Genomic DNA, 19,314 nt, shown 5'->3' with positions numbered 1-19,314 from the left:
CTGAAATGAAACTGGCTTACGTTAGAGGGAAAAAACAGGCTCAGTTTGGTCTAAATTACCCTCCTGCTTGCTGAAGTGCCCATCAATACTTCTTTCCAGGAGGGCAGGGATTCTCCAGGGCATTAGCTGTTTTCTGTTGTGGATAAGATTTTGCTGAAATGTGCTGCATGTTCAGAGGCCTTTTTCAAGATGCTGGTTCATGAAATCAAGTGTAGGACAGTGCCCTCCCTCTCCCCACAGTACATTATGGTTGAACTCATAGAAACAAAACAGTTCTTGAAAAACACTTGCTGAATCTACATAATTAAAAATCTTTCCTGCTGGGGGTTAATGATTTGGGTAGATTAACTTGATAATGTAATGTAAAATGTTGAAATCAAGAGTGTGCATTCAAAAATACTGGTGCAGCTCTGCAATGGGAGACAATTTTAAGTAAATAACCAGAGAAAGTATTTTGCAATTAAATTAAAGATGTTTCCAAACTACTGTACTTTGCTATAAAAAACCATCATCTTGAAAAGCCAAGTTTCATTTATTTTAATTAGTGCTGTCATGAAGCATTCCATTCGGCAAACACTGACTAACAAGCCCTTTTCCAAACATCAATTTGAAATGTGTGCATCAGAAAAACAATCACAGGCCCTTCATGTGGTATCTTCTGGACCCAATTCTCAGATGGCCAAAACCAGCCTCGCTCCACCAAAGTCAGTGTGGCAAACCGATTTACATCAGGGGAAAACAGAGGTTTTAATCTCCCTGATATGCCCTTCGGAAGGTGATGCAAAGTCTACTGACATTGGTCAGAAGAATCCTGTTTTCTTCAGAGAAATTCAGGTTCAAAGCTGTGTGTGCTGGGATGAATCTCTGGCCTCTTTCACTGTTCTCGCACTAGAGTTATTTAACTGGAGTGGCATCACTATCAAATTGATGGAAAGCCAAAGTGATCTTGATCCTCCTTTGAGACGTACTGTTGAATTGCATTATATATAAGCAGAGAAGCTTTTTTATTATTAATGGGATAGAAAATAAGAACCATCAAGGAAAATGATATAAGTCCTATTAAGATGGATGAGTTGGAGTTAAGTCTATGTATTCATAACAAGATTGTTCTTTGCGACTCCTGTGAAAGTGTATTGTCCTCTCATGGGAAGACCTCACCAGGGTGGAAAATGCTGGGGCAAATGCCACAAACTTTTCCTGGAGCAGCTGCTCAGCCTGGTGGGCAGTTTGTAGGCAGCAGTCACGTGTGCAGGCATGAGGCTGTTTTGGGGGATGGTCCACTCCAGGGTGGTGAACCTGGGGCTGCCACCCCAGGAGCTGACCTTCCTTAGGATCTCTTGCCTAAAGCTCTTTCTCTGCCATCCATCTTGTTTTCACATCTGCCAGGTATTGTGGTTCCTTCTGCGTGTCCAATGAGGGATTATTTCGCAGGCTTAAATCTCACTACTGAAAAAATAAAGTTACACTGATAGATACTTGTTGTCTACATGGTGAGGCTAATGAGGAATAGACTGAAGTGAGTGTGAAGGGCACTGTCAGCTCTGTAGAAATGTCTCTTATTTCACATGGCTAGTGTCACAACCAGAGTGGTCAAAGCAGTCTTTGTGCAGCACAAGATATCCTCCTGGGAGCAAGTGAGGAGCAGCTATTCTGGGCTGCCCCCTTATTTAGGTAAGCCCACGTATATAAAATCTGAGTATTCCCTTTTAATTTCATCCTGTTGCTCATAGCTAAAACCCCTTGTTTCGCCTTAATTTATCCCATTCTCTCTGTTAACACCTTACAAATACTTATGGACTCTTCCCCTTTCCCTGCCATTTAGCCATGCTTTAATCTTACCTATTTATTCATTCATCATAAATCAATCTCTCCTGCCCCCTAATCAGTGCAGTGCAGGAGCTCTGCTGGGAGCTCCCTCCAGTCGATTTGCCAGGAGCCTCGTGGGTGCTGCAGCATCATGCCAGGAGGGATCCTTAACACCCAAACCTGGAGTGTCATGTTTTCCATTTGCTGACTCCACCTCCCCCGCTGCTACTTCCTAATACAAAATCAAGGTCTGTTTTCCTCCTGCTGGCAGCCCTGCGTATTTTATCCCCATTACTATGATTTTGGAAGGAATGGCTTTGTTCAGATAATAATAATTTTCATTTCTCCATTCAGAGTTTCCTCTTTTGTTCTACCCGTGTGTAACTGACTGAGCGATAAGGACATTCCCTCTTTACTTCTTACCTTATAATAAGCACCAGCAAATCTCTGCCAGTTTTGAACTCAGCACGTGTACACTCTGCACCTTCAAGTGGATCCTAATCCAAACATTATACAGCTGAAAGCATTCAAGTGCTTAAAGGATCCACAGCTATTCTCCCCACTCCCCAGGGGTAATACGCACAAACCTACCTGGCAGCAGGTCCCTCCCCAAACCTTTACAGCAGCAGCATAACTTCTGAATAGTCTCCATCTACGCAGACTCTTGCGTCTGATTTCCCCTCCACTGTTAATCTGCGATCTTCATAAAAATTACTACTATGAGGTTGTCTTCCACTATGTTATTCCCCATGCTGAATGCTTCTAACACTCTCAGCAGCTTTCATTTTGGCACCCCAGAGTCAGCTCTGTAGCCCCTTTACTTTGAATTATACCAGTCTATGAAATGCTCCCTTGAAGAATATCTTCATCTTTCTTAGTGTTTGCATTCAATACAGGTGATGGGCGAGCTGGTCCCTGCCTGGTGTGTCTTTGGGCACTCAGGAGCAAGCTGAGTGCTAGATTTGGAGCCAAGAGGAAAGTTGCCCCCCAGACCAGGGTAGCTGGATTTTGTTCTGGTTTATTTTCCTGCCTATTCCTTCAGAAATCAGTGCAATCTCTTTCTGATGTTGCATGGTCTTAGCATCCGGACAAGTGATCTTTCCTGCCCTGTCTGAAGTACTTTAGAGTTGTGTCTTTACATTTTTCACTGCAAGTCTGCATTTGTTACATGGTCAGGGGGAACTCACAGCTGGCGGTACAGCGTATACGTTGCATGGACTCCTCTGAATCAAACATTGAGCTCATGATCATCTGCAGTGGTGGCAAGCTAGACTGGATGATTGCTCTGATCTCTCCTACTCTTGTGTTTCTACCCTTTCTCAGTTTGATTCACTTATGTTTCACCATCACTGGGCTCTTCTGAGTGTCTTTTGTTCTGTGCCCAGTTCCCATTGGTGGTGCTTTTCTGTTCTTCCATTATTTTCTCTATATAGGGGCACCTGACCTTCCCCTTGAATATCTCCTGCTAGTGACCAAGACTACCTATGAATTCTCCTTTCTCATCATGATGTAACTTCCATTCATTTACAAACACAGTGCTATTTGTGTTCTCCATCTCCTCTTCATCTGTTGGGAAGCTTTGACACCCTTGCTTACCATGTACACCTGCTCCTTTACCAGGAAACCACTCCCTCCACCTGGCTCTCCCGGTGTGACTGTCCATGCCTCTGACACCATGAAGCGTAGGGCTTTGCCTGCTCCCTCTCTGGTGTCTCCCAAACAAACCACCCTGTGTTCCCACCTCATCCCAGTTTTCAATGCAGCCCAGCCAGTGCAATTAACTCAGCTCACTCCCTAGTTCATCTCACATTCAGTTTGGTTTAATGAAGTGACATTCAGATGAAGTCAGAAACAATTACTGCAGCTGATGTCTCCACAGTTTCTCACACAAATCTGGAAAAACATACTGTATCAGATACTCTTACCCTACTCTTAAAACGAGCCATTTCTCAGTGCGTTAGTAACTCTGCTGCTTTCAATGCCTGAATAGCATGAGAGTATTTTATTTTTTTTCCTCACTGTGATGGACTGAACTATTCATGGCAATGTCAGACACCAGAGGGCGAAGGAGAAGGATGAAATGACCAGGGGAGCACAGCCAGGGCAGTGGGAAGGAAGCTTGGCGATAAAAGTAATTGGTGAGATGACAGTGAGATGAGCTGCGATCTAAGCCCTCCTCATACCTTGTGTTTTTATACATACACTCGAAACATATTTCACGGCTTGAGAGTGTTTTCTCCTTTCTGGAGATCTATTTTGTCATTACTTTAGTTGACAGCCGTTGGGGAGAATCAAACACTTTGGTTAGCCTCAAACACCTTGTTAAGTTCTCCTTAGGTTGAAGTACAGCGATGTTTTATTACAGCTGACACCAATCAAGGCAAATAGACAAAAGTGAGAATTCTGATTTTGAGTCCATGAAACGAAGGGAATAAGTGAAGGAAATTTGGACTCACAGTTCAAAGGAAGGGGTAAGTAAGTCCCAGGAAAAGGTTTATCTTATCAACACCTTGTGGTTTGGGAGGAACAGGCTGTTTAACAAGGGATTCTGCAGCTTCAGCAAAGCTGTTGTGGCAGGATGAGTGCTTGGTACCATCTCTGCTCCTGGGATTTCATAACGCAGCCAAGGTCATGGGAAACTGGTGTTAGGGGGAAAAAAAGAAAAAGAAACAGTGACCTTGTCCTTCATAAAAGATTGAGCACTTATGAGTCTGGTCCCAAAAGAATTAAATTATTGTATGTTAGTGTTGAGGTGGCACCTGTGGTCCACAGCGAGTCATTACCCCCCTGTACTAACTAGTACACAATGACAGAGAGCTGTCACAAAGATGCTATCCAAAGATAAGAGAAACCCCTGTCCTTTCAGTGACTCTGATCCCAGCCTCTACCACTCTAAATTACCTCTGAATATCCTCATGGGGCATTAAGCAAGAGGAAAACATTACAAGGCACCAGTGACTGACCTCGATGGATAGCCAGAATGGGGTCATGACACACCAGTTCTCAGCCATCGAGGTGTCACCAGGAAGGGGAATTTTAAAGCAAGATGAGATGGGCTGGAGGCTGAACCTGGTTATATGGCGGTGAAGCCCCTGCCATCAGGGGAGCTCCCCTGGGTTGGCATCGGTGGGATTGGCACCAGAACCGGCCCCACAGCACCGATGGGGAGTTATAATGGGGCTGGAGCAAACATCCATGCTGACTTGCTCCTGTGAAAAAAGGCGAGAAATTTTTGCAATGAAACGTGGAACTGTTTGAAATTCACGGTTTGTCACAGCCCATTGTGAATTCAAGAACAGGCCTTCTTTCAAAGGAGATTTCTGTGATGGCATATTAAGAAAAAACAGGCCACTTTCTAGTAAAAATGGCCAGCAAGCAGGCCTGTTCCTGAGTGAGGCTTTGATAATATGAGCCCATTTTCCATGGCTTTGGCATTAAAAATACAGAGAAGTGCACACTGTCCAAAGTTTGTACAGAAAACAGAAATGTCAAAGCTGTGAATGAAAAGAAATAGGAGACACCTGGAGAAAGGCATTTCTATCCTCCTTTAGGAGAACACTACCTAAACACCTGCTTAATATTGAGTGTGTGTTTAAGATACAGAAGGAACTTATCCACATATCCATGCACCAGGGAAGAAAAGACCTGAGTATTGCACCCAGGTCGCAGCAGGATTCATTGCTCTGATTTAATATTAAGCCTGTATGTTTGTGCCAATGAATTACGGCGCTTTTTCACTTCTGTGGCATTAATAGCAGCAAAATCAAGCCACCTACAAATCCCCATACCTTGTATATCCAAACAAACCCCGTGTCCTAGGCGTTGCTCTGTTATGGTGATTTGGGTAGAGATTTGTTTGAAAGAAAGGATAAAGCCAAATCTCACTTTGTTTTCCTGCTGTCCTAAATTTCACCCCGCCTTTGAATAGCTTTGCCTCAGCACTTCGAACTTTGCATAACTCTTAAAAATAAATAAGAAAACAACAACAACAAAAAAAGAGCAGTTTTGCAGACCAGGCGCAGTCCCCAGCCAGCCTGGGGGGCGAGGGGAGCAGAAAGCCCCGGTGCGGGGCCGCTGCTCGGGGCTACCCGGGGCGTTTGTGTGACTTAACAGTGACATCCAGCGGTCACCCGGGTCCCTCTGACATCGACCTGACCAGGAAAACTCGCAAAATCCCTTTTCTTATTTAAATATGGGGATGTTTGTGCATCAGCTCTAGCTGGGCTGGGTCCAAGCTGTTGCCCCTTGCTCGGGATGCCCCAACGCAAGCTCAGCTGCCTCCTGACTGACAGCTACATTAGAGTGTGCCTTCAACTTTTCTTTTAAACCTCAGAGAATAAAATAATCTTAAAATCACCCTGGTTTTCCTATGTGTTTCCAGCATCATTAATATTATTCATAATTAAGCTGCTATAAATGTAAAAATAAATCAAAACCCTATTAAACATGAGATCACAGAAACTTTTCCTTCTAGTAGTTATTACACTAAACACAAAAATAAGCAGTTTTCATCTCAAGTTTAACATTACAGGCATATTTTTACATGATAATTTGGTTTTCAAAAAAAGTCTAACTGTGAAGTTTAATGATACCACATGAAGCAGCTTGTCAGTTCATATTTATATTCAAATCTGAGCTTTCACAGTTCCCAGTGTGTTTCTTTAGTATTTTGTTGAAGATATTCTGACAGTCTTTCTCAAAACTGTCTCTAGGAAAAGCAGCATGAAAACCTGCAAAGAAACAAAAAGCTTCCTACACTTTTGGCTCGGGGTTTGGATGCTTGAGGAGGAGACTTTTATTTCCTACATGCACATGAGGCTGATGCTCGAAGGCTTAAATGTTTGGCTGCCACAACGCAGCACTTCTGGCTATGCTTGTCTTTTGCTACAAGCAATGGGTGGTTGCACCAAAGTCCTGGAGGAGTCCCCAGAGGTTAAAAATACAAAAATCTGAAGCGTGGAAAGCTGCAGGCACCAGAGCATTACTGAATCTGCCCAGGTACCAGTTCTGGGGCTCCCCTCTGTCCTTTCTGTCCCCCTCTCCTGGTTGCAAGCCAGGCTGGCTAGGCATAGCCAGGGGAAGAGGTATTTGGCCGGTGGTTTCTGAGTGCTGCTCTCAGCGCCAAGACGGATGCAGCCTGCCAAGCACAGCTTCAGCCTCACGGGTTACAGGACCCGCCTTACCACAGGTAGCAAAACCTGAGCCATTATTCATCATCTGTTGCTATACAGTGAAAAATAGGGGTCACTTCCCTGCTGACAGGGGTTTGTGAGAGAAGGTCTTACTCCTGCCCTTGTCCTAGGAGGGGACACATCACCAAGCCCAGCCTGGCTGCTTTATTTAAAGGAAAATTTCGGTCTGCAGTTCTCACAAAAGCCACATGCACTCTGAATGAGTCCCCTGTTGTTCCCCAAATCCCTTCTCCTCCTCAGCCAGTGTGGCAAAGAAAAAAGCAGGGTGGAAGCAGAGGATGTGCCTGAAATTACAGGTGCATCCCAACACAGTGCTCATTGAGGATGGGGAAGGAAAAACCTGTGGCTGAACCCTGCCTCTCGTAAGTGCATCCTCCTGCCCCTTTGCACTAGAAAGCCAAGCAACACCCTCGGCTTGTCAGAGAGCTCAGATGCCTCCTCAACCCGCCCTGCTCTCTGAGAAGGTCACCCCATGTCACAGGCGGTGCAAGCAACAGCCCCGCTGTCAGGAGCCCGAAGATGTATTTCTTTTTAATATAAGATGTGGAGGGTCTAAAATGACGGCAGCTGCCATTGCATTAAAAAATATATGTCTGCTGCCTTCAAGTTTTTGACATTAGATGTTCCTTTCAGTCTCTCCTTAGCTGACAGCTGCATTTCATGGTCTCATGTCCACTCCAGAAACAAAAGCAACCTTTTAACTCCAGCAAGCCAAGATGAATGACCTCTTTTGCAGCACCTCCTGATTCATGAGTGTTAATTTGTCCTAGTTTCCCTCTTCTCTCTCAGCTACACTGCAGAAGCCCGGGGACAAGGTGACCGAAGTTTGGGTCCATCCCTCTTTGTGACCTTGGTCACTTTGCTCCCTCCTGCGCTTTGCTGTGTGACAGTGGGATGGGAGTCGCAGAGGTGGAGAAGGTGAAGCGATGAGCACTGTGCACGGGGGTCTCAGCAGCAAACCCCCCATGCCCCCCATCCCCTCATGTCTGCCAGCGCTGCCCACCACTGGGCTGCACGAACGCAACCGCCACATCCCACAGCCCCAACTGCAGGAGGCACGTGCTAATTCCCGATCGGCTTTTAATGATCCCAAGCCCCTCTACTGACTCAGACGACAGCTAAATTTATCCCAAGGTTAGGGTGACTCTGCTGCACTGAAATCTATTTAAAGTCAAAGCAAGCACTTCCAAATAACAAGTTGTTATACAACTCCAGAGACCAGGCAGCTTCCCATATTCTTTTTTTAATGTAAAAAGTAACATATTTCCATATTTTGTACGTGCTAATTGTTGGGAACACTGTCAGATGGTTCGGCAAATTGAAAATGACAACATCAACCTGTTCAATCCATTAAAATCTCTCCAGGATTGTAAGGGACATTGTCAGCCAAGTAATGCTGGCATCCCTGTGGTAAAGCCATCTTGCTTCTTATTAATGACTGGCTTTACAAATGAGCAGATTCTCTTAGTGTGTTCCTCTCCATCACATTATCCAGGAGGGGCATAGGCACAAGGTAAGGAAATCCAGAGGTTAAAAGAGAAGACTTTCACCCCAATGCGGACTTAATGAAGAGAATGGATGAGTAAGATTTAAATGGGTCCCAGGCCACACAGCCAAGATAAAAGGTTGGGAATAGCTTTATTCTTGTCCAAGGACCACTGCGGGAGTTTAGAGGGACTACAATATAGATTCTGGACCAGAATCTATAAGAGAGAAGTGGTAACATTTTGCAAAACTCCCAAGTCCCATCTTCAGGAGAAGCTAAGGAAAATAGCAACCCAAACCCTGCTGTAATTCAGCTCTGGATATCATCTGGGGGAGTCAGGTGTTTAATACCTTGATGTGGACCTTAGCTCCTTTGTGCAGAAACACAAGCCGGCTCCAATCCAAAAAGCTGTAGAGATAAGTTAGTGCAGTGCTATGCCCAAGCCAATATACCGTGGTATTTATTTCCACTAGTATTTATTACCTTGGCTGTGGTATTTCCCAAAAGCAGAAAGCAGCTGTGTATAACTTCCACACCAGAATTTCCAACTAGCCGGGACTGAAGGAAGAGAAAACTTGCATCTGTTTTCATCCATCCTGATAGACACATCCAAAATCATTTTGCTTTTGAAAATGTTGCCATAAAGCTGTTAATTCACTGTAGCTGTGAGCCTTTCAACCCATCCAAAAGCTGAATGTGAGGATCCTGGTATCTTACCCAGCTCATTGTGAGCAGGGTCCACTCCTCCTTGAGGGACGGTAGCACTGGCTTTGCTAGGGACTGTCATAAAACAAACAATAGCTCGTTGTCCTAATACTGATGGATCTCTAATACTAAAATAATAGTTATTTTTTCACTTCCTTAGTATTTTCTGCACTCTCTTTGTCTCTGCGATGTTCTTGCAGGTTTAAAAATCTACTGGGATGGATCGCAGATGGAGAGACAGCATTAGTTTAAAACAGTGATGCAATAATGGCTACAACACAGGGGAGAAATGCAGGACTGTTATTCAAGTTGAGAGCAGAATTCCCATTATTTTGTGTTTGAGGACTGTGGAACATCTCCCAGGAATATCACTTTTTCTCCATCAGTATCCCCAGCTGCTTCATGTTAGTGTCTCACAAGCTAAGCTGTTGTTCTGGGAACGTCACAGACTATTAGTATTTCTTTATCTTTCATTTATGCCATCTTGTTTGCTCTCCTGGGCTGCTCTAAAGCAGGCTGACATTGCCAAAGAGATTTATTGCGTGTACTTTGTATACACTTTAATTAGGTCTCCATTCATGTCTCTTACCTGACACTTACATAAGAAATCACTCATAAAGTACTAGCACAGTACGGAAATCAATACATGTCTTAAACGCACAGTGACTTTCAGGCTGAAATTAAGTGCCTTCACTTACTCAGGTTGTGTCCACCTCCGCTTCGTGGCATGGAGACATATGGGTTTGCTCTGAGGCTTGTACTGCAGCCAAGCTCAACATCTTTTGGTCAAGCAGAGGCATAAGTTGCCCCAAACACAAAGGTCTCAGCACAGCTGGGATGGTGTATTTCCACTTCATCTCCACTCATTTTGACGCACAGCAGCTACAGCCAAGGAGGTGTGCAGAAATTAAAGCTTTAAACAAGGAATTGTTTCTTTTTGTCACTTCAATTTCATTTTATTAGACTTCCTGACAGCTCCAAGCTTCAGACATTGGTGGCAACAGTGGCTGAAATATGGTACTATTATAGTATTGTCACTTCAATTTTTGCTTGTGTTTCTAATAGAAATCTAAATGATTAGGTGTTTAACTTTCATGCTCCATCAATGTGAGGCAGAAAAAAATAGAACTGCCTATATTAAGGTCTAGCACTCTGGAAATGGCAGTTTTCAAGAGGGGATTTTCTTTCAGCTGTTGGGTTATATGACTTTATTTGTCTCTCCCTGGCTGAGAGGGGCCTCCCATTCACTGGGCAGATTATCTCCAGAGAGGGAAGGATGGATTATTATTTTGTTTAGGGGTGAATATTCCACTTCCGGCAGCACTGTAGCTGTGTGCCCTTGTGCATCCCAGCCAAGACTGTTGCTATCACCGAGACTAAGCAGCAATGAATGCCTCTGAGTGAGTCTACATCCTAATGCCTGCTTTGTTATTCATCTTGCAAGCTAGTGAGTAAAGATGTTACAAGATAAGGGGCTTCTTAAACTTAGCCCCACAAGTTACACGGAGGAGTGCCCACTGCAACTTTATTTCTAGGAGATGGGGAGATGGGGGTGAGAACCTTGCACTTGCCTTGGGCTGCTTCATTCCTGTGGGAACAGGGTGCCACCAAGTGTGCAAGGTACACATGTATCTACAGAGAAAACCAGAGTCTGAAGTGTAATCACCTTCAGAACAATAATTTTCTTCCCTATGGCATTCACATGGAAAATTTTTAATAAATCCTGAAAAAAATATATGGCCTATCTAAACACATACTTGCAAAAATACAGGAATGTACATGGCAGATGCTGGTTTGGCTTTTTTTCTTTTTCAATAATAAATGCACAGCAGAACTCAATGTACTCCTTTTTTGTCTGTTTTTTTAAAGGAATATGAATTGGATGCATACATCCAAACATGCTAAGGAGGTATCACCAGTAATTTACTGAATTTTCCTTCATACTTTTCATCTTGTTTTCATGTGCCCATTTCTTCCTGGCTGTGACAGTCAACTCCAGAGCCGTTTCTCCTTCTGCTTCCCTGCCACCTTGGTAGAGCCATCAAGGGCAACAATTTTGACAACTACGGACTTCAAGGAGACCTACAGAGCTGCCCATTTATGGGGGTGACTAAATCAGGTTTGGAAGCCTAACTCTTTGCCCCCATTTGGACTCCCTTGGACTAAACCCCAAAACTCTTTTTTGGCTTCAGTGAATGGTCCCAAGGGCTGTTTTCCTCTTCTCAGAGACACCAGGCTACAAAACCTTTCCACCAAGCAGCATTATTTCAATTATTCTAAAATAATCACACTGTAGTCAACTGCATTGCTCCCAATACAACATGCTGTGTGACACAAGCAGCAGCACTCTTTTAAAGAGCAGAAATGAAAGACTACAATTCCTGTATCTGGACATTCAAAATTTACATTCAAAACCTCAACATCAGGGGTCAGCTTTGAAAGTGTAAATCTTCAAAGCTGGAGAACTTTGGGGAGATTCCCATTCTTATAGTTCAGAGGAAAGAAATCCCTCTGCACACAGGCACATCCAGTAGATAATCTCATCCTGGAAATTAATTTGTAAGCAGTGTAATAGTTCCATTAATAAGATTAATGCCAGGTACAGCTCTATAGATTATTGAAAAGACAAAGCGGCCTGATCCATGCAATTAGAATGAGATACCTGCATTAATTAGGATGCTCACCTGACAGTAATGGTTACATCAAACAGCTCAAGGAACTCAATCTCCCCCTCTGGTCTCATAATTCTTTCTGGTTTGTGCTGGCAATGCTTTATCAGTTTTCTTATATCATACATATTCAGGAAGAATAATAGTGTTGTTTTGACATGCAAGTGTAAAATCCTTTCTTTCTCCATCTTGGTTCTGATCTAAGTGATAATCAAATATTCATCATCAGTTTTTGTGTTGGCTTATTTGAATTATAGAAAAATCCATAGGTCTGGTTAGTGTGAAATAGGACAGTGTTGGCTCACCTTGTTCGGACACCAGCCACTTTTCCTCTTCAGATGAAAGCAGAAACCACCACAGCAGATTTCATCATGGTGTCTGCACATTAAACTCCATTAAGTAAATGGAGGAGGTCAAATAACAACCAGGGCAGGAGATAACCTACTTCCATAATCCAAAATTCTCATAAATATTATAAAACAAAACCAAATAACACACTGTTCAAGCAGAGAATGCCACTCAGGCCCACTGCATGCTGATGCTTAGGGCTCTATCTCTGCAGTGGAGCACCCTGCCTGCCCCACAGCAGTCGTGTGTTCCACGGCTTTGTGCAAGGGCCGTAAAAATTTCTGGATTCTGCCGATGGAGAGCCTGATGCATGAGTATGGATGAGGCCACTGGCACCCCGTCAGTGTTACCTTGCTTGTGTACCTCCAGGGCATGTCCCTTTTTATCAAGGAGTTTACAATCACGCCCTGTTCTGCAGCATTGCTAGGAGGGTTTCTCTCCTGCAGTGGGTTAAGCACTGGAGTACCACGTCACCCTAACAACCATCCTTGGGAAAGGAAATCACTCTGTTCTGCTCTGTTGTACTCATTCCCAATTACAAGCCAAGTATCTCAGTCATGAATGTCAAAACAGATACTATCTGGTTAAATGATACAAGATAGGAGCAGTTAAGCCATAAGCTGTCATGCACCCAGAAGTGATTGACAGGAAAGCTGTCTCCTGATGGTACAGGGGAATTAGCTTAATACTTAAGGTGAAGTGATGTCTGCTTAGCAGAGCCCCTGCTGTTCCACATTAGACATAATGCTGGCAGTGTTACTGTTACCACACACTATTTTAATTTTTTTTAGAAAGAATACCATGCTTTTGTACCTTTCTAAAAATGTGTTGGGCCCTTTAACCTGCTGTGATTAATTTTCAAAAACCAAAGCTACAATTTAGACTAAAGAAATGATCAGTTTTTTATCTCTGCATCACATGAACCACGTTGTGTTCAAAACCACCGGTCCCCTTTGGGGGACTTGTACCCTGGGTTCCCTTGAATGGTGTGACCTATAAATGGTGCAACACTCCTTTGATTTCTGCCTGCACAGAGTTTTGGCCATCGCTAGTTATGCCCAGCTGTGAGATTAATGTGTCATTCTTGTTATGTCAGAATTACTGGCATGCTGTTCTGCTCGTTTTGCTGAGCTACAGGAGCTGCTGGGCAGTGCTGGATCCTCTCCAACAGAGATGAAAGGAAGTATCAGGCGAGCTAGAATTGGGGAATCTGTGCTTGAGATGTCACCGCTGAAGCTCTCAGAGTCACCTGTTTCATTTTGCCAGGCACTAGAATCATTTCTGCCTCATCCTCTACTGTGAAGGTATTTGCTGGGAGCTTACAGATGAGAGGGAATGGCCAAGTCAGCAGAATCAGTTTGCCCACACAGTCACCCCAAGCCCTGACCTGTCCTAACAGGCTGCTGAACCCATCTTTTTTCCCTCTACCCATCAAGCCGTTGAGCTGGAGGGTGGCTGAGGGCTGACACAGGTCTGTGCTCAGAGCCAGGGGCTCCATCCACACCCTGTGTGCACGTCACGAGCATGTACCACAGAAACAGATGAGTGCAACAGCACAGCAGCACCAGGAAGGCATCCTCATGATGGATGGGGAGATGTGAATTTCCACTGGTATAATGACTTCTAGAATAAGAGTAGAAGAAATAACTAAAAACACCCCAAACCATAGTAGCTAGATGTTCATTCAGCTTTGAAACCTCTACAATCAGCTATGCTGAGAAGTGTCCTCCTTCCAGCCCACGTACCTGCGGTTTGTAATGCCCCCCTGGAAATTCAGAAATCATTTACTGAGTGGAGGGAAAACTGTAAAGATCTTTAGATGTCTTCCTGCCTAATTAGAAAAAAAATTCTTACAAAACAATCAGGGGGGCTGTCAGTACATTTTTACAAAACTGAACTGCTATTTCTTCTGTCTTTATGCCCAAGCATTTGCAGCATATTGGTCACAAATCTGAACGCCTTGCATATCTCATGCACAATTGGTCAATAAGGCTGGAATATCAATTCTAATCCCAGATACACTGAATTTTGTAGAGACCTTGCTCTAACCTAGCCTTATGAGAGCTAAATCCTGCTCTGGATATTTCCGCATTTGGGGCCAATTTGGTCGTTTCAGACTGAAAGTGAAATTTGGCCTTTTACATCAGCAAAAGGGATTGCTGGGAGGAGTGCCCTTCAACCTACTCTTCAACTACATTTTCATGATACTTGGACACTCCAAGCAGTCACAGAAGCTTCCCACGCTGGTGCAGGCATGCACCAGGGACCTGCTGTACAAGCTCAGGTGTCCATGATGCTCAAACTTCTATGTTTCTCCAAGATATATTTGAACTCTGTCCATGATGTTTGTTGAACAGCGAGGTATTTGGATAGCATTTGAGTTTGCTATGTTTGAAATGTTCTCACTCTGCATAAATTTGTCAGGACTGAAGATTATATTAAACATAAACTCGCACAGGGAGATCACACAGTCAGCTCTCCCTCCCCCATGCACACTCGAATAGACTTGCTAAGTGCACAGACAAGGAACCCTTTCAGCCTAAGTTCATGATTCAGTGAACCAACCCTGAAATGCAATTCCAGACCTGAAAGTGAGATATACTCTTACTTTACTCCCATATCTGCAGAGTTTGACTTGGGTTTTTTTTCCCCCCCTTTTTCTGCCCTGGTGTTTTGCCCTGATGGGGCTTGTTCTTTATTGCAAAGAATTATATACTTGATAAAAGAAAATTTGGGGGCAACCTGAAAGATATCTTAGGAAGTCTTGAAGGCCTGAGGAGGAACAATTTAGCTGGCAGATAAATTGTTGTAATAAGTGACCTGACATTTCTTTCGTGTTTGACCATGTTGCACAGTGAAAATTGACAAAACCCTGTTCCAATTGAAAATATTTTCTCCTGGTTGTGTAGCTGGTTAATCCTTAAAAAGACCCAGATTTTCCATCCCATAGCAGAAGAGCTCAGCTGTAGCTGTGTCCTCATTATTCCCAGCTGGCTGGAGTTATTATTCAGCTGTTCTCATTCCGGGCTATTGTTCTAGTTCACCTTAAACCAGTTACACTAAAAACATCTTCAGGAATGGCGGTGGCACCATTTTCTGGGCAGTTGAGGACTCAAAAGCATGAAAGCCAAATAGGCAGACGGAGCCAATCTGCAAAAGTCAGCTCAAAATCAATAAGATGATACATTTCAGGTGAGAAGATGCTGAATAGTTATTTTAAAATGCCTTGGGATTAGACAAAATGTACTTCCCATCCCATTCATCTGTAATAAGTCGGTGGCGCTTTCTGCATGATTGAATTTCATTTCACATCTATGCTGTATATTAAGGTTCACCTGTACTTGTTTTTTGGTGGGTTTTTTTTTAGTCCACAGACTATTTTGAAAAGTTTGGGTGTTTTTTTTTTAATAGAATAGTGTCAGCACAGAGGGAAACTGGAGAAAATAGTTCTCTGGGATGTGTCTCCTGTTAAAGAGCTTTGCTTATAAAGAGAATTGTTCTTTTGGGGAAGATGGAAGAAATACACTATGTGAGAGGGAAGCCAGAGAAGTTTGCTGTGGGCTGTAAAGTGGTCTGCAAATCCTGACAGATTACCTGAAGGTGCAGGAGCAAACCTTAGCTAGTGCTATCACTGGATATTCCAGCAATGTGTGGGCACCTGCACAAAACAGCATCACTTGGGGGGGAAAAGATAAGACAAGCTTACTCCCACAGTACCTTAGTTAGCTCCAGGATTAATGACTAATGAAGAAAAGGTTAGCAAGCTAAGTAAAGAGAAAATGCATGGACTTCTTTATTTAATTTCCTTCCAGTTTCTTTGGGCAGTATATGCACACTGGAGGCAAGCGGACTGAATTTAAGGGTTTTTTTTCTCTTTGGCTTTGCCAGATCTTGAGTTGAACCTGGTGTATTCAGGACCCCCTTTAAGAACTAAGTGCAATAGTGTGAATGAGAAGGGCTGCCACAGTGGCCCAGGCTTGGAGGGCTCAGTGTCAGAGCATCAGGAGGATAACGACAGGCTTTATTTTCTCCAGAAAGGGCATGGACTGTGCATGACATCCCTGCAACTTCCATACCTAGTCCTCCACACCCAGCACGTGGGGCTGACTGCTCTCAGCTGAACTCAAGAGACATGGGAGAGCTCAGGTTGTATCTCATGCTGCATGCACAATGGCATATTTGCAATCCAAACACCTTCATATTTTCTAAATTCTCTGGGATGCAAACCTGATTTCCTTGTTTATTATCAGCTTTTAAGTTTCCCACAACAAAAGTCAGCCCATGCTGGGGAAACCCCTACCACCTGTGTCTGTCAGTCCCACGCTTTTCCAGGGGCACCCTCTGCTGCAAATGAATCTGTCAGTCTCCAAAGTTACTAATAATTTCAATGCATGATTAGTATAATGATGGGAAAAAAAAAAAAAAGGTAGCATAAAGATATACATTTTGCCTCTAGTAATTCCTCCATCTGTTGATAGGCCTAGCAGGGTGTGATGCTCAGCCTCTACAGATTTCAAATTAAAGGTTTGCCAAGATACTTAACTGAGTTAAAGGCAAATCAAATACAGCAGCTTTAGCAAATTACAGCAACCGCCCCATTGTTTGACTTCCACAGTCTCTATTTCAGGCATTCTGATTCTTAAGCAAAGTAAGATTCAGCCTAGTATTTTAACAGTACGAGACTCAGAGCATCGATTACGATTGGAACAACTGCTGTTTTGAAGTCAGAGGGACTACGCTGCAACTTGTCGATGCCTAGCACACTCTCATATAGTCCGTTAGGTGTGTTCAAGTAACCAGCACTTGGGTCCCAGTTATGGAAATCGCTTACAAAACTTCTTTTAAATATTCCAATTGATACAAGTAAATAGTAATGATGTGATTTATACATTAATGAATATAGGGGTGGTAGAAGTTGTCCAAGAGTGATAAAGAGAAAGTAATGCCTTTTCCTACGTAGTTAATGACTCATGAAATGGCATATGGATGAATTAGCAGGCAAAAACGTACAGGTAGGTGAGCAATTTCCTAAATGTAATATTGATTTTAAAGATTAACAACATTTTCAGAGCTTGTGTACGGCCAAGAGTTTTCACCAGACGTCCAAATACCTAACTGTGTAGCTAGAATGAAGACTTAAATAAGAATCTGAGTTGAAATAAATGTCCTATTTCCTACTCTCTAATCTTGTTTGAAGCTCTGGGAGTCCCACCGTTCTCAACACCAGTTGGTAGTCAACAAGCAAATAAAGCCTATGTTGGATTAGTGGATTTATTCCCCCCTTAGGACCTGAACATTTTTTCTTTTCTTTAATGTTCAGACTGAAACACTTACTGCATAATAACAACAACCTGAGTCAGATGCAAGATGCATAACTGTGAAAAATATGTTCATTGCTTCCCATGCAGCCTGCCAGTTTGGGAAAGAGAGCCTGGCTTACTTTCAAGGTTTGGGGATTGTATCATAATTTTGAATGGAGCCTAGGATGCATCTGAAATGGGGAAGTCAAAGAGCCACAGGGCTTTATAATAATAAGAGCACTACTGGAAAAATATGAAATGGACAAAGAAAAAATCAATCAGATTAAAGCTGTAATTGGTCCATGCGAGCTCCTTGCAAGAAGGACCATGCTGTATGCTTGGTGTATACATGTATGCTGGTGCCAGCTCTGCTCACTCTGCCTTGCTCAGCAGCCCATCAGAGAGGACCACAGGGACCAGCTTCCTTGTTCTAGAGGAACAAAAGTGGTGAAATCCAGCTTATAGCCAACCCCATGCTTTAATCTTCTCTCTTTTGAATGACAGACCCCCAACTTGGATCAGTATGTCCAAAAACATTGGTTTGGTTTCACTTAGGAGACAGCTGACAGGAGAAAACGCTTCATTTCTGGGCTCTGTGGATGGTTCCAGACAAGATCATCTTGATGGCAGGCAGTATGCAGTTCTGAAACAAATGTCCCTTCATTTATATAGTAAATAAGTACGAATGTATACAACCATATAATGGAGACATGCAGAGATCAGAACGTATTAATGCAAACTGTGTCTTTATTCTGACGTAGGAGGAAAGTTAATTTAAGCTTCACCTTCTCCATTATCTTGATTCTAACTGTGCCCAAAAGCATGTGTCCCAGACAGAGTGCAAATGGGCAAGAACCGGAGACATTTTCCAGATGTAAACTCACAATCCCCAGCAGTCTGTCATCGCATTTAGTGAATGAGCCAGTCAATACAGCCTCTCGACTGAAAGGCTGGCAAGATCAGAGTCTTTCCCCTAGGGGCTTCTTTCTGTGGGTCTTGCTACTGATTGAATGTTCTCTGGACTTTACATGTTTTTTCTTGAAACACCAGTGACTTTTCCTACTGGTTGTGAAAAGCCAAAATTCAGCTATTCACGCTAACATGGCATCACAACTTCTTTTGCAACTGTCATCAAAGAAAGTCTTGACACTAGTTTTGGTGGGCTCAATAAAACTAAGAATGAACTCTCGAAGGTTAAGTGTAGGAATGCATTTCCCTCTCTGGCTATGGCAATGACCTTATAGCACTGCAGATTGCCATTGAGGCAGAAGCATTTCTTTCTTCACATGACACATGAATCTCACATTCTCACTTGCTTCTTCTGTGAGAGCTGAACCTCAATTTATTATCCAGGAGCTGCTATCTGAGCACACTGCATGCAGACACATACTGGTACCTGTTTCAGCATTGTGCAACTTGCAGATGTCAAGGACACGTCACCATCCCTGAGGAAAACTTGGCACAATAAGCTACCTATTTTTAATTTTTCTCAAGACAACTAACCCTATTCCATATGCACAGCCTGCTGACATCTCTTCTCTTTTTTTTCTCTTCGTTAAACCATCTTGAACAGCATCTGTCTCATTCCAAGAAAGCTGTGAAGCAGCCTCTTCCCTGGGTAACACTTCTTTGGTCTGGCTCAACTTCTAGAAGTTATTTTCATATCCTGCATGTCCTAATTCTCTACTCAGAGGAAAAGACTCTGAGAAATGAAGAGGATTAAGCTTACATATTTTACCTTACACATATAGTAACGAAAGAGTATGGTTGGCCCAGCTCTTTCTGCTGGTGTACAGTAGCAACTTGTT

This window comes from Strix uralensis, chromosome 12, assembly GCF_047716275.1.
Source record: "Strix uralensis isolate ZFMK-TIS-50842 chromosome 12, bStrUra1, whole genome shotgun sequence".
Lineage (NCBI taxonomy): Eukaryota > Metazoa > Chordata > Aves > Strigiformes > Strigidae > Strix > Strix uralensis.
Note: the sequence above shows the minus strand (reverse complement) of the source record.